Below are 13,775 nucleotides of genomic sequence, written 5' to 3' on the forward strand. Positions count from 1 at the left end.
CAAGACATGCACTGCTGCAGAATTCAGAGCTCTGCTATGTTCCTGCCTCTCAGCCAGGTGAAGAGGGATACCTCAGTGGGGTCTATTTTGATTCCTCTATGGAGGATCCGCTATTGCATTCCACTGCTGAGATGCTAGAGAACAGAGACAGGGATGCTCGTGCTCTCCGCATGGAGCTTTATGCTACACGTGCCCGTCTGTGGACGGTTTTGACGCAGCTGGCACCGGTAGTCCAGACAGGGTACGGAGATATGGAGATGCTAAACCCTGTTAGAAACCATCTTCCGGCCCATGTTGACTGGCGAGCTATAGGAGTCACCCCTCTTCGGGGACCCCTACTACCACCAGTCAGGGGACCAAGGCCACATCCGTGTCCTTACGGATCCCAGGGATCTCAGGCCAGAGTATTTCCTGATCCGCAGGTTGAGCTTCCAGGCCATGGAGGCAATCTTTATGAGATGTTCTATGTGGATGCCTGAACCGTGAGTGGAAGGATGGTATGGTAGTAGCCGTACGTTCACAGTCCTGTGTGACTTGTGAAGTATGCTTGTGATGTGAAATGAATTCCGGAGGCCTAGATAAATAATGTATAGGAAGCTTGTAAGCCTCTGATGAGTAGTTTCATAATTGCAGTAGTTTGCTCTTCGGTTAAGGTTGTACTGAACTATGTAAGGGTGTGTATGAACCATGGTGTATATATAGCAGTTGCTTGTTACCATGTTGTTCGGATATTCATTTCTGCATTCCATGTGTTCAGTGCATTCTTAATCCATAGCTAGCATTGATGATGATATTGGTCTAAGCTGTGAGTTTGTTTGTCAGGATGGTGTTCACCAGGTTGAACCGTGCCCCTGCTCATGAGCAAGGCGAGGGTAGTCAAGCGTCGCAGGAAGACGTGCCTCACCCGCCCTCTCTGGCGGAAGTGATGCTTGAGGCATAGAGAAACAAAAGGGAGACCAACCGACTGTTAGAGCGTATTGAGCAGAATACGGCTCGTCAGCCTAGGAATGTTGCAGTGTCCCTCAATGACTTTGTGAAGTTGAATCCTCCAAAGTTCCATCACTCCGTCGATCCCCTCGACGCTGATGATTGGTTGTGCAGTATTTCACGTAAGATTCGCTCTGCGAATGTTTCTGAGGCCGACAAGGTGACCTTTGCGGCGTATTTTCTGGAAGGACCCGCCAATCTGTGGTGGGAGAACTTTGAAGCTATGCGTCCTGCTGAACCAGCAACCACATGGGCAGACTTTAGTGCAGCCTTCTGTCTGCACCATATTCCAGAGGGCCTAATGGACAGAAAGAGAGAGGAGTTCTGTGCTTTCACCCAGGGCAAGTTGACCGTGGATGCCTATAGCCACGAGTTCGGTAACCTCGCTCGCTATGCAACAGAGGAGGTGTCTACTGACGCCAAGAAGCAAGCAAGATTCTGTAAGGGTCTGAGCCCTGAGCTTCGTCGTGATTTGCGCCTCCACGAGTGTACAAGCTTCCAAGCCCTGGTCAACAAGGCGATCAGTGGTGAGACTGGTCATACCGACTTGGAAGCCACAAAGAAGCACTCCCGTGACTTTGGCTCGTCATCTGGTTCCGCGTTTCCAAAACACATGATGTGGGTTCCAAACAGTTCTCTGCCGCCAAGATACACTCCCAGGCCATCCTACGTGGCGCCTCAGATGAATCAGACCAACCCTCCAGCAAAAACCTATGGTGGTCCAGCTAGCAATGCTGCACCACGTGCCAACCAAGTGATATACTACAAGTGTGGAGAACCCGGGCACTATTCCCGTGAGTGTCCTAAGAACGTGGGTGCCAAGCAACCCGGAAAGTTCGTCGGGCAAGGCAAGTCGGGCAAAGCTTACTATGTGAAGCCAACTCCTGCACGTGGTCGTGTGAACTATGTCTCAGCAGAAGAAGCTGCAGAGGATCCCGACGTCATACTGGGTACGCTTCTTGTTAATCATCACCCAACGTCTGTTCTTTTTGACACTGGGTCTTCTCATTCCTTCATTTCAGAAAGTTATGCACAGTTGCATAGCATGTCTTTTTGTGATATGCCAATTCCTTTGGTTGTCCAAACTCCTGGTAGTAAGTGGCAAACCTCTAGGATAACCTATGACAATGAAATTCTAGTAGACAGGCTAGTTTTTCTAGCCTCATTGATAGCCTTGAAATCTTCGGATATTAATATCATCTTGGGTATGGACTGGATGTCAGCTCACTATGCCAAGATTGATACTCATACTAGAAATGTTCAGCTTACCCATCCCTCGGGTGAGATAGTCAATGTCTCTACTCGAGTTGCCAAATGCCAACTCTATTCCCTCAATGCCAACCCTCTTCCGGAACTTGAAGACATTCCGGTAGTCCGTGACTTCCCGGATGTTTTTCCAGAGGAACTGCCAGGAATTCCACCTGACAGATATGTAGAGTTCGTGATAGATCTTGTTCCGGTAACTGTTCCAATAGCCAGAAGACCATATAAGATGACACCCTTGGAGCTAACCGAACTTAAGAAGCAACTAGATGAGGCCTTGAACAAAGGTTTCATTCGTCCTAGCTCTTCTCCCTCGGCTTGCCCCGTCCTCTTTGTCAAGAAGAAATACAAAACGGATTGGATGGTTGTAGATTACCGACGAGTTAATCTGGTCACCATAAAGAACAAGTATCCGCTCCCCAGGATCAACGACCTGTATGATTAGCTCGCTGGATCCTCAGTCTTCTCAAAAATGGATTTGAGGTTGGGATACCATCAAATCAAGATCAAGAACGGGGACATTCCAAAAACGGCTTTTGTTACTCGTTAAGGCCAATATGAGTACACCGTCATGTCCTTCGGTTTAACCAATGCCCCAGCCACCTTCTCTCGTCTGATGAATTCAATCTTCATGGAGTATTTGGATAAATTCGTTGTGGTATACCTCGATGATATTCTCATCTACTCGAAGAACGAACAAGAACATGCCGAGCATCTAAGGCTGGTATTGATGAAACTTCAAGAGCATCGCCTTTATGCCAAGTTTTCAAAATGTGAATTTTGGTTACCAGAAGTGACCTATCTAGGTCATGTAATCTCTGGTAAGGGTATTGTTGTGAATCCCGAGAGAGTTCAAGCCGTCCTTGATTGGACTCAACCTGAATCGGTTAAGCAAGTTAGGAGATTTCTTGGTCTAGCGAGCTATTGTCGCCGCTTTGTCGAGAATTTCTCCAAGGTTGCAAAGTCTCTAACTGAACTCCTCAAGAAGGATAAAAAGTTCGAGCGGACACCACAGTGTGAGCATAGTTTTCAGGAACTGAAAAGACGCCTGACTTCCGCACCTGTGTTGTTACCACCAGATTTCTCTAAGGACTTTGTTATCTATTGCGATGCCTCGCGACAAGGATTAGGTTGCATTCTCATGCAAGATCGTCATGTGATTGCATACGCATCTCGACAGTTGCGTCCACATGAGGATAATTATCCCACACATGATCTTGAGCTTGCAGCTATAGTCCATGCACTAAAAACCTGGCGACATTACCTCCTCAGTAATCGTTGTGAAATATTCACCGATCACCAAAGTCTGAAATATATCTTCACCCAGCCGGATTTGAATCTCAGGCAAAGACGGTGGGTTGAGTTGATCTCGGATTACGACTTAGGGATAACTTACACCCCGGGGAAGGCCAATGTTATGGTTGATGCACTAAGTCGTAAATCCTACTGTAACAATTTGATGCTACAACGAGGTCAACCACATCTCTATGAGGAATTTCGGAAGTTAAATCTCCATATTGTTCCTCAAGGATTCCTTTCTACCCTGGTGGTGAAGCCTACTCTTAGGGATCAAATCATAGCCGTGCAGGCTTATGATAAGGGTATATCCCGGATCAAGGAGAATATTGCTAGCAGAAACGCTAGGGATTTCTCCGTCAATGAGAAAGGTGTTGTGTTCTTTCAGAACCGTTTAGTGGTTCCTAAGAGCAAACGTCTGCGGCAATTGATCCTTAAGGAGGCTCATGATTCTCCTTTCACCATTCATCCCGGAAGTACTAAGATGTATCAGGACCTACGCCAGAGGTCTTGGTGGACTAGGATGAAGAGAGAAATTGGTGAGTTCATTGCTAACTGCGACGTTTGTCGTCGAGTTAAGGCAGAACATCAAAGGCCTGCTGGCACCTTTCAACCTTTAGCTATTCCTGAATGGAAATGGGATAAAGTCAGTACGGATTTCATTACCGGATTTCCCAAGACCAAGAAAGGAAATAATGCTATCTTTGTGGTCATTGACCATCTCTCCAAAGTAGCTCATTTTCTTCCAGTTCGTGAGAGTATAACAGCTAGCCAGCTAGCAAAGTTATATATCTCTTGAATAGTGTCTCTTCATGGTGTTCCCCTGGAGATTAACTCAGACCGTGGGAGTATCTTTGCTTCTCGCTTCTAGGAAAGTTTTCAGAATGCTATGGGGACTCACTTATCTTTTAGCACTGCTTTCCATCCTCAGTCAAGTGGTCAAGTAGAAAGAGTGAATCAAATCCTAGAAGATATGCTCCGAGCTTGTGTTATATCGTTCGGTATGAATTGGGAGAAGTGCCTTCCATTCACCGAATTTGCTTATAACAATAGTTATCAATCAAGCTTGGGCAAAGCCCCTTTTGAAGTTCTCTATGGACGAAGATGTCGAACACCTCTTAATTGGTCAGAAACCGGAGAGAGGCAACTCTTTGGCCCGGATATGATCCACGATGCAGAAGAGCAGGTTCGCATTATTCGTGAAAAGTTGAAAACAGCCCAGTCTCGTCAAAAGAGCCAATATGATCGTCATCATAAGGCTGTGACCTTTGAAGTTGACGAGAAGGCTTACCTTCGGGTTACACCTTTGAAGGGTACCCATCGATTCGGTATCAAGGGCAAGTTGGCTCCTCGTTACATTGGTCATTTCGCATTCTTGCCAAACGAGGAGAAGTTGCCTACCAGTTGGAACTTCCTTCGCATCTTTCCAAGGTTCATGATGTCTTCCACATCTCGCAACTCAGGCATTGCTTTTCGGATCCTATCCGTGAAGTGGACCACGAAATGCTTGATCTCCAAGATAACCTTTCATACTGAGAATACCCTGTGTGTATTCTTGATCAAGCTGAGCTTACCACTCGACGTCGAAACCTCAAGTTTCTTAAAGTTCAATGGTCAAATCATTCTGAAAAGGAGGCAACATGGGAAAGAGAGGATCGTCTCCGACTTGAGTATCCCGCGTTATTCCCGGCGACTTCTAAATCTCGGGACGAGATTCTTTTGAGTGGGGGTGAGTTGTCACATCCCTGGAACCCTAATCAAGTATAGCATTGTGCTCGTATATTCTTTGCATTGCATCAAAGTAAATTGCAACAAGATCAAATCAAGTGGTGAAGCAAAACTCAAAACCCCTAGCCACTTCTCAAATTCAAAGAAATTATAAACTTGTTCAAATCAATGAACCCAAAATGGCCTCAAGAAAAGTTCAACTTTTCTGATAATTCATGGAAGCAAATAAGCAGTGGAGAAAACTATTTTCATAACACATTTGGCATTTTATTTAAATGCAAAAAGCTACTCGATTCAAGTTTAAATTTGAATAAAAAAACTTTAAGTTTTCAAAAATGCTGAAAACTTCAAAATATTTTTGGTAAACTATTTTGGAGCTGAAATAAATAGCAAGCCAAAATAGTTAGTAAAACAGAAAACAAAACAGAAAAAAGGAAGAAACACTTACCTGTCGCCCACCTGGCCCGGCCCAGCTTCTTCCTATCGTCTTCCTCCCCGCCAGTGGGCAGCAGGAGGTGGCCGTCGCGTACTCCGGCGCGGCCACGCACCTGCGCGCCTGCCTGGCCGCCGCTTTGCGCTGGCACGCGAGGGGATAACCCTCCTGAGGCGTGCCCGAGCACATCCTCTCCTCATTCTCCCCCTCTGCTTCGTTCCCCACTGCCGCCATTCGAGCCCGAGCAGAGCTCGAGCTAGCCGTCGTTCTAGCCTACCCCTTTCCCTCCTGAGCCGTGCAATAGAACTGCCGCAGCTCCCTGAAGCTTCCTAGCCACAAGCCTGACGCCGAGACGCAGTGAAACGACGAGACGCATTCCTCTTCTTCCTCGGGTCACCGAAGCTCATCGCCGGCGTTCTCCCTCTCGAGGTCGTCCCCGAGCAAGCTAGCGCCACCACTGCACTCCCCGTGAGCTTGCGCAGCTTTCCCCTAAGTTTCCCCCTTCGATCCCTTCCTCTAGCCTTGATTTCACCGGAGCCCGACGAGATCCGCCGCGGGAGCTCGTCTTTGGTAGCCCTCCGGTAACCAACTCGTCCTTCTGAGGCCACCAGCAGCTTCAGGACGTCGCGTAGATGCCGTAGGAGCTCAGTCCCGTGCGTAGCTCCCTCTGTTTCAACGACCCCGATGATGCCCGAGCTTTGGCTGCCGCCAAGCTCGTCGTCGGCGTCATCTCCGGCCAGATCAGCCCTGGCTAAGTGCAAAAATGAACCTGTGCGCCGTTTGGCTACCTGTGCGTCGTTTGGCTGCCTGTCCGGCGCATAGTTTGGCCGCCTGTGCGCCGTTTCCGAGCCCCTCCGCTGTACTGGTGGTCGCCGGAGGCTCCCCGCCGGCGAGGACGACCTCGCCGCCGGTGGATCTCAGCTGGCCTGAGCCACTGACATGTGGGGCCAGCCTCTGGATGATTTTGGTTAACAAAAATAAAATTAATTAATCTAATAAGTCACTTACGTGTGGGTCCAGTACTGTTAATTAGCTAATTAAGTTTAAAACTAATCTAAAACTGACCAGAGTCACTGACCAGTGGGTCCCACTGGTCAGGTTTGACTTTCAACGGCCAGTTGGACCTGCTTATGTCATGCTGATGCAGTAAAGATTTTCTGATTTAAAAGAATTCCAGAAAAAAGCCAAAACTTCTAAAAATCATGGAAATTAATCTGTAACTCCAATGAAAATAATTTATATATGAAAAAGTATCAGAAAAACCCAAGGAATCTGAATATGTAATTTTCAAACATGTTTGAAAATGTTACAGGACCAAACATGTAGAATAATGAATAAGTTAAATTTTATAAATGCTATGGAGATGGAATTTGAAAATCATTTGAATTCCACTTCAAATACTATGATCAAACATTGTTCAACCACAACCAGCAACTTAACATATCATTTCCATGCATGTTAAAAACAAGTTGATCTGAGCATCAGGTCGAATCAATTAAAATGGTATTCGAGAATACCTCGTTTGAAGTGATATTTGAATCCGATTCAAATCAACTCCAAACCTAATAAATGATAGCTACATTAGCATACCACCTTGCATCCTCATGCCATGCTCATGCATCACTCTGTTGCATATGATTGTTATTGATTGTTGTCATTTCTTCGGTAGGCTCCGCTCCTCCGGATTCCACTGAATATCTGATTGGCGGATATTGTCCCTCCTGTGAGCAACAAGGCAAGCAACCATTTTGATCATCCCGATAAATCCCATGTTCTCGCTCTTGTACTTACTTATTGCATTAGGATCAAATGCTCAAATGCTTTTGCCACGTTAGTTGAACCCACTTCCTTTGCATGACCTCTCTTTGTCACAGTAAATAGCTGAACCTTGCAACCTAGCATACCTGGTAAATGCTTGAGCCATGATGTGCCTTATCCTGCTATGCATGCTATGCTTAGAGTTGTGTATGGTCTCTCATCTGGGAGATGAACATAATTGTGAGAATGTGTTCAGTACGTAAAGGTTGTGTGTTGAACCTGATTTGGTAAAGGTACCGGTGAAAGGCTATGTAGGAGTACATGGCGGGTTGTTTCATTGAAACCGTCCCTGGGAACTCAGTTCCTTGTATGTAATCCAAGACTAGATACTACCACACGTTGGGATACTTAATTGACCATCTCGACTTATTAATCGCTTAGTACTCGGTCTAGGAGTTGCAAGTAGTTTCTGGTGTTTATAGTCATGCTGGAGGCCGTGCATAGCGTTGACCTGAGAGGTGGGTTGTGATGCGGTAGGCAGTCGCACGGTGTACCAAGTGGCACCCGGATGGTGGGCTTGGGAACCCTGCGCACATCGTTTGGGGCCGTGGCGGAAACCTCGGCCGGACTTCCGTGCGGATTACCCTCAGATAGGCGATAGACCTGGACTAAGTATTAGCGTGGTTAACGGTCGTGGCCGACTCCCTCGCTGGGCTTCCGCTTGAAGGTTGCCGAGGTGCATGACGTGCACATGGCGATAAGTGGCGAGACCGTGTGTGAAGAAGTACACTCCTGCAGGGTTATGATCTATTCGAATAGTCGCGTCCGCGGATATGGACTACTTGGAGACATATGTTGTTCATAGATAACTTAAATGGCTACTCATAAAATTGTCAAGATAAGCGTGAGTGTCGTGGACGGCATTCCCGTATGGAGACGGAATGATTCCACGATGGAGTATTGTTGTGGTGTTAGTGGACTCGTGTGGGAGAAATCAAGTTGTCAAAAATTGTTTTAAAATGCAAGTTGTCTAGCCATGAGTCAAATGTTGGCTTTCCGCATGAAACCCCACAATTCCTTATTGATACATTGCATGAGTAGATAGTTATCCTAAAGTCTTGCTGAGTACCTTCGTACTCATGTTTGCTTAATATTTTTTGCAGAGGTTGTTAATGACCCTAAAGGAGGGTTCTTCCTAGACATCGACGACGACGAGTAGCTGGTATCCCAGCTACGATCTGGCCCTAGGGTGGGTCTGTAGTATAGTCAGGCCATGTGCCTTCTAGTTTCATCTGTCTGTACTCAGGCAATTTAATTACTTCCGCTGGCTTGTAACTTGAATGACTGGTATGACGGGTCGTGAGAACCCTACTGTGTAATATTATGTGTGTGGCTCTTCCGAGCCTTTTAAATAAAGCTTGCATGTTTATGGTTATGTTGTGATGCCATCGATGTATCTACACATACCAGTATGCCATGCGTACGTGTGTCGTACTTCATATGTATGGTGTTCGATTGCCTAGCCGTAGACTTTAGTAGCATTCCTTACAGGGAAATGCCCCTTTGTGATCCAACGAGCCATGGTAGCTCGCTACTGCTCCGGACACATTGGTTGACCGACATGTGTCCTTCTTAGCTGCTGTGTCTGTCCCCTTTGGGGAAATGTCACGTGATGTAATGGAGTCCTTGTAGCTTTCTACGACTCGTCTACATTCGCTGGCGACTGACACCTGCTTTGTTGGGTCATGTATGCCTGTTCCTGTGCGGAACTGCCACTTTGGTTTATGACTAGACATGTCGATCCGGGTTCTTTGTCATTGGAATGCTAGCGACACAATTGCATACGCGAGTCAAAAGGCGCAAACGGTCCCGGCTAAGGTAAGGCTACAGCCGTGGGGTTAACCGTGCGTGAGACCGCAAAGAGGTGCGATGTGTTACAGGCTGGATTCCTATGGATTAGGATCGGGGTCCCGACACTTGTTCTCTTAGTTATTGGTTTTCCAACAACTTCGTTTTGTTCTTCTTGCAAGGATGCTTGCCAAATTCAATTGTGGTAGTAGTTGTCATTTCTTATCCGTTCTTTTCTTACCAATGATCTAGTTTCTATTCTCTTGTTCTGGAGTTGTTGTGATGTTGCTCTCTTTAATCTATCATCTTATTATTAGTTGGTTTGTTGTGAATCTTGTCAAGATCTTTCCATCTTATCAAATTTTGTCGTATTTCCTACCGAAGTGCTGCCGAAATTTTGTTTGAATTCTTGCTTATTCTTCATGTCGTTCTTCATCTGTTTGCAACCTTCAAGATTCATTGGTTTCAATCGTTTGTCAAAGAAGCAACTAAGTTTTACCTCTTGCTTTCTCATCCTCTTCCCCTTTCGTTCTTAGATCTCGGGGCGAGATCTCTTGTTAGTGTAGGAGAGCTGTAACAGCCCCAGACCGAAGCTCCAGAAGATTCCCCTTTTTTCCGTTCTTGTCGTGTGATTCGTCTCGTTGTCCCATTCATCATCGCATCATGCGCATCATCTACATTGCATCGGCACTCCGTTGTCGTCAGTTTTCAAAACCTGCATTCGTTATTAGTTATCGGTTCTCTCGCTTTTGTCGTTGACCGTTTTGAGCCCGACCACACACGCACGCGCCCGGGGCATCGTTAAAATCTTGTTTTTGGAAGTGTGTATAAAACTTTCTCGGATTGGGTTGAAACTTGGCGTGCAGTCTTATTTTTATGTAGGTAGGCCGCCTGCTAATTTTCTCGAAATCAAAGCTCATTTGATACGTGTACCGTATATTATATAGCGACACTATAGCCGGTTTAATTGTCGGACGTTCGGTGTTTGAAAAACCCTGTCACGGGCCGCACCATTTCCCTCTCATCCCTACATAGCCCAACTACACAACCCATTAGCCATCTAGCCACTTCCTCCGTTCGTGGTCGTTGGATCGCGATCGAACGGACAAGGTCCAACGCACCATAGACCAAACCCTATATAAGAACCACCGCATGGAGGAGCTATCTCACTCCACTATGGTTCCCCCTAGCCTTTTTGCAGCCCCCCCTAGAAAAAACCCACCTGCTAGCTCCACCTCCTCTCTCCCCGAAATCCAATCTCGGGACAGATCTAGACCATTGTATACCCCATCCAAAGGCCCACATTCTCCTAGTTTCCCCACCTACCGAACACGTCCGCGCCACCAACCGGACATGTCCGACGACCAAAGAGTAGCCAGAGCTCCCGAGCTCCTCCCATGGCAGCCAAGCAGCCCCATGCCCGAGCTCCACTGCGCCTCCCGCCGCTGGAGCCCCGAACCTCGCCGGACCGTGCTAGGCGCCGAAGCCCCGACCCGGCGGAGCAGTCACCGGAGTCGGCCAGAGTCTCGACTTCCTCCTTCCTCTCTCGTTTCCTCGCTTGCTGCCTGCCTCCCTCACCTCTCTCCCCTCTTTTGTGCAGGACCGGGCCGCCATGGCTGCCCTGATGTGCGCCGCCATCCGCTGCCGAGCAGCCCCAGCCGGCCGGATCCGGCCCGGGAGCCCATTCTCCGCGCCGCCACAGCCGCCACAGCCGCCCCCGCCGACAGTTCGCCCTCCTTCGGCCACAGCTCGCCGTCGTCACACCATGGCCTCGCCTCGGCCTCAGCTGCGGGAGGTTAGGGACGAGCCGCAACGCTTTGGCCGCCTGGGCCGCCTTGCCCCGTGTGTGGGCCACGGCCTCCCTTCGCTTCGTGGCTCGCCCAGCCACCGGCCTCCTCTAGCAGGCCAGGCCCGCCTCAGCCTCTCCTCCATCGGGCCAAGGCCCGAGGTGAGTCCCCCTGTCCCCTGTATTGTACGCCCGAGGCGACATTTAGTTATCCAGCGCCCATGCTTCGATTCAACCCATTACCAGATTCGGCCCGTAGTAATTTTTTCCAACATGCGAATTTATCTAATTTCACAAAATTGCATGATTTCAAAACCCGTGTAGCTTTTAAACCGCGCGTGAGATCGCAGCGAGTTATATATGTAACTTGACCAGAATTTTGCGTTGATTAATATTTTCCAACTCTCATGCATATTAAAATTTGTTTCACATGTTGTTTGCATTGTTTTGCGTGTCGACGTGATAGAAACGGTTTAGTTCGTAGTTAATTAATGGTAGCTCCGTTGGAGATGAGCCATATATGTAAATGGACTAGAACGGCGAGTAGAATCACGCAAACCACTTTGTTTTGCCGTTTAACAAACATAAAAAGATGTTTAGGTCAGATTTGGACAGATTACAAAGTTAATGCGTGGGGTCTTTTCGAAAATGCTATATGTCATTTCCGGCCTCATTTAAAATGTCTAGATAGGTAGTTTATTAGTGCTTCACCCATTGTCATGTTTAAACAACATTTAATAATGACGTGTACCTAATCGGGAGTGAACTAAATATTTGAATATGGAGTTTCGTCAATATGCAACTTGTTGTATATTGAGCTTCACTCAATGTGTGGTGTTTGATTGTTGTGAAATTGTCATGCCATGCATGCATAATTTAACTCGACATGCATCATATTAGGGTGTGCATCATATCATGCATGTGCCGTGGTGAATATCGTGTGTTGATTACTGTTTCCATTTTGCTTCATCTTGATAGAGCCCGAACCGCCTCGCAGTGTGAGGATCCGTTCGACTACGTACGTTCGTCTGCTTCATGGAGTCGTTCATCTTCTAAGCGGGATCTCAGGCAAGATGATCATTTCCCTAGATACCATTACTATCAATGCCATGCTAGTTGTCTCATTTCTTTCGCTATGTCTCGCTGTCTACCACCTGTTTATTATGCCTCCCAACATTGTCATGAAAACCTTTAACCTGTTCACAACCTAGCAAACCATTGTTTGAGTATGTTACCGCTTTCTTAACCATGTGTTAGACTTACTAGTTGCAGATGCAGTTGCTTCTATGTGTTAACATGAGTTCCTTGTTATATCACCCTATTAATGCTATTTAATTTAATGCACTTATATACATGGTAAAAGGTGGAAGGCTTGGCCTTCTAGCCTGGTGTTTTGTTCCACCTTTGTCGCCTTACTTCGGCTACCGGTGTTATGTTCCATAAATGAGGGGTCCTAACATGCTTGGGGTTGTTATGGGGACCTCTTGACTTTCGTTTGGGATAAAACTCATCTCGCAAGGCCCAACATTTGTATTATTTGCTAATAACAAACTAAAATATGCATAGGGTTTGATCACTCCGTGGATAATTACTCAACCCCCAGGCCAGTGCTCCTCATGAGTGTTGGTCCAACCTAGAGCATTGTGCGGGGCTAACCCAGGGCAACTTGGGTGATTTCTATCAGGCCACCATACGCGTCGCTGTCGTGTCCTGAGAACGAGATACGCGGCTCCTATCGGGATCGTCGACACGTCAGGCGGCCTTGCCGGACTTGTTTTACTATTCTCGAACGTCTTGTGCGAGGGATACAAAGGACACTTTGGGCTATCTCGAGTTTGAGGTTTCCAAACAGGAACCCGAGGAGATCACGGGTTTTCCTTGATCGAGGTCATTCCGTCACAACGTGTGGTAGTTTGTCATGGACTAGTTGGAGCACTCATGCAGGGTTAAATCATTCGGAAAGTCGTGCCCGCGGTTATGTGGCAACTTGAAATTTTTGTTTAGCATCCGGTTCTAGATAACTTGAAGTAAACTTAATTAAAAATTGCCGACTGTGTGCGTAACCGTGACTGTCTCTTTCGTGAGCTCCTTCTCCGATCGAGGACACGATGGGGTTATGTCTGACGTAAGTAGGTGTCTAGGATCATTCATTTGATCATAAGTAGTCCACGTCCGCTGTGCGTAGATCATCCTCCTCTTTCATTCTTGTACTTCTAAGTTAGCCACCATAAATAAATGCTTAGTCGCTTGCTGTAGCCTCATCACTTAACCATACCTCACCCATTAAGCTTTGCCAGTCTTGATACCTTTGGAAATGAGATTGTTGAGTCCCTGTGGTTCACAGATTACTACAACACTAGTTGCAGGTACATGTAAAGAGTTACTTTGACGTGAGCGCGCCAATTATGCTATCTGGACCCTCCTCTTCTTCATGCTGATTGTATGTTGCTGTATTAATATGATCTTGATGTAGCTTGTGGCGAGTGTAAGACAACTCCTTATACTCATCTTTTCAGTAAAAATACGTGGATGCATTTGATGTGTGTGTATATGTTGATTTCAAAATAAAAAAAACGAAAACGAAAGTGAATCGGACGGCTCGTAGGCAACCGACGAAAATGTTGGCCTGCATCTTGGGCGAAAAAGAAAAAATGTGATCTCCGCTCACCTAAAAAG

The sequence above is a fragment of the Hordeum vulgare genome, chromosome 6H (assembly GCF_904849725.1).
Source record: "Hordeum vulgare subsp. vulgare chromosome 6H, MorexV3_pseudomolecules_assembly, whole genome shotgun sequence".
NCBI classification, from domain to species: domain Eukaryota; kingdom Viridiplantae; phylum Streptophyta; class Magnoliopsida; order Poales; family Poaceae; genus Hordeum; species Hordeum vulgare.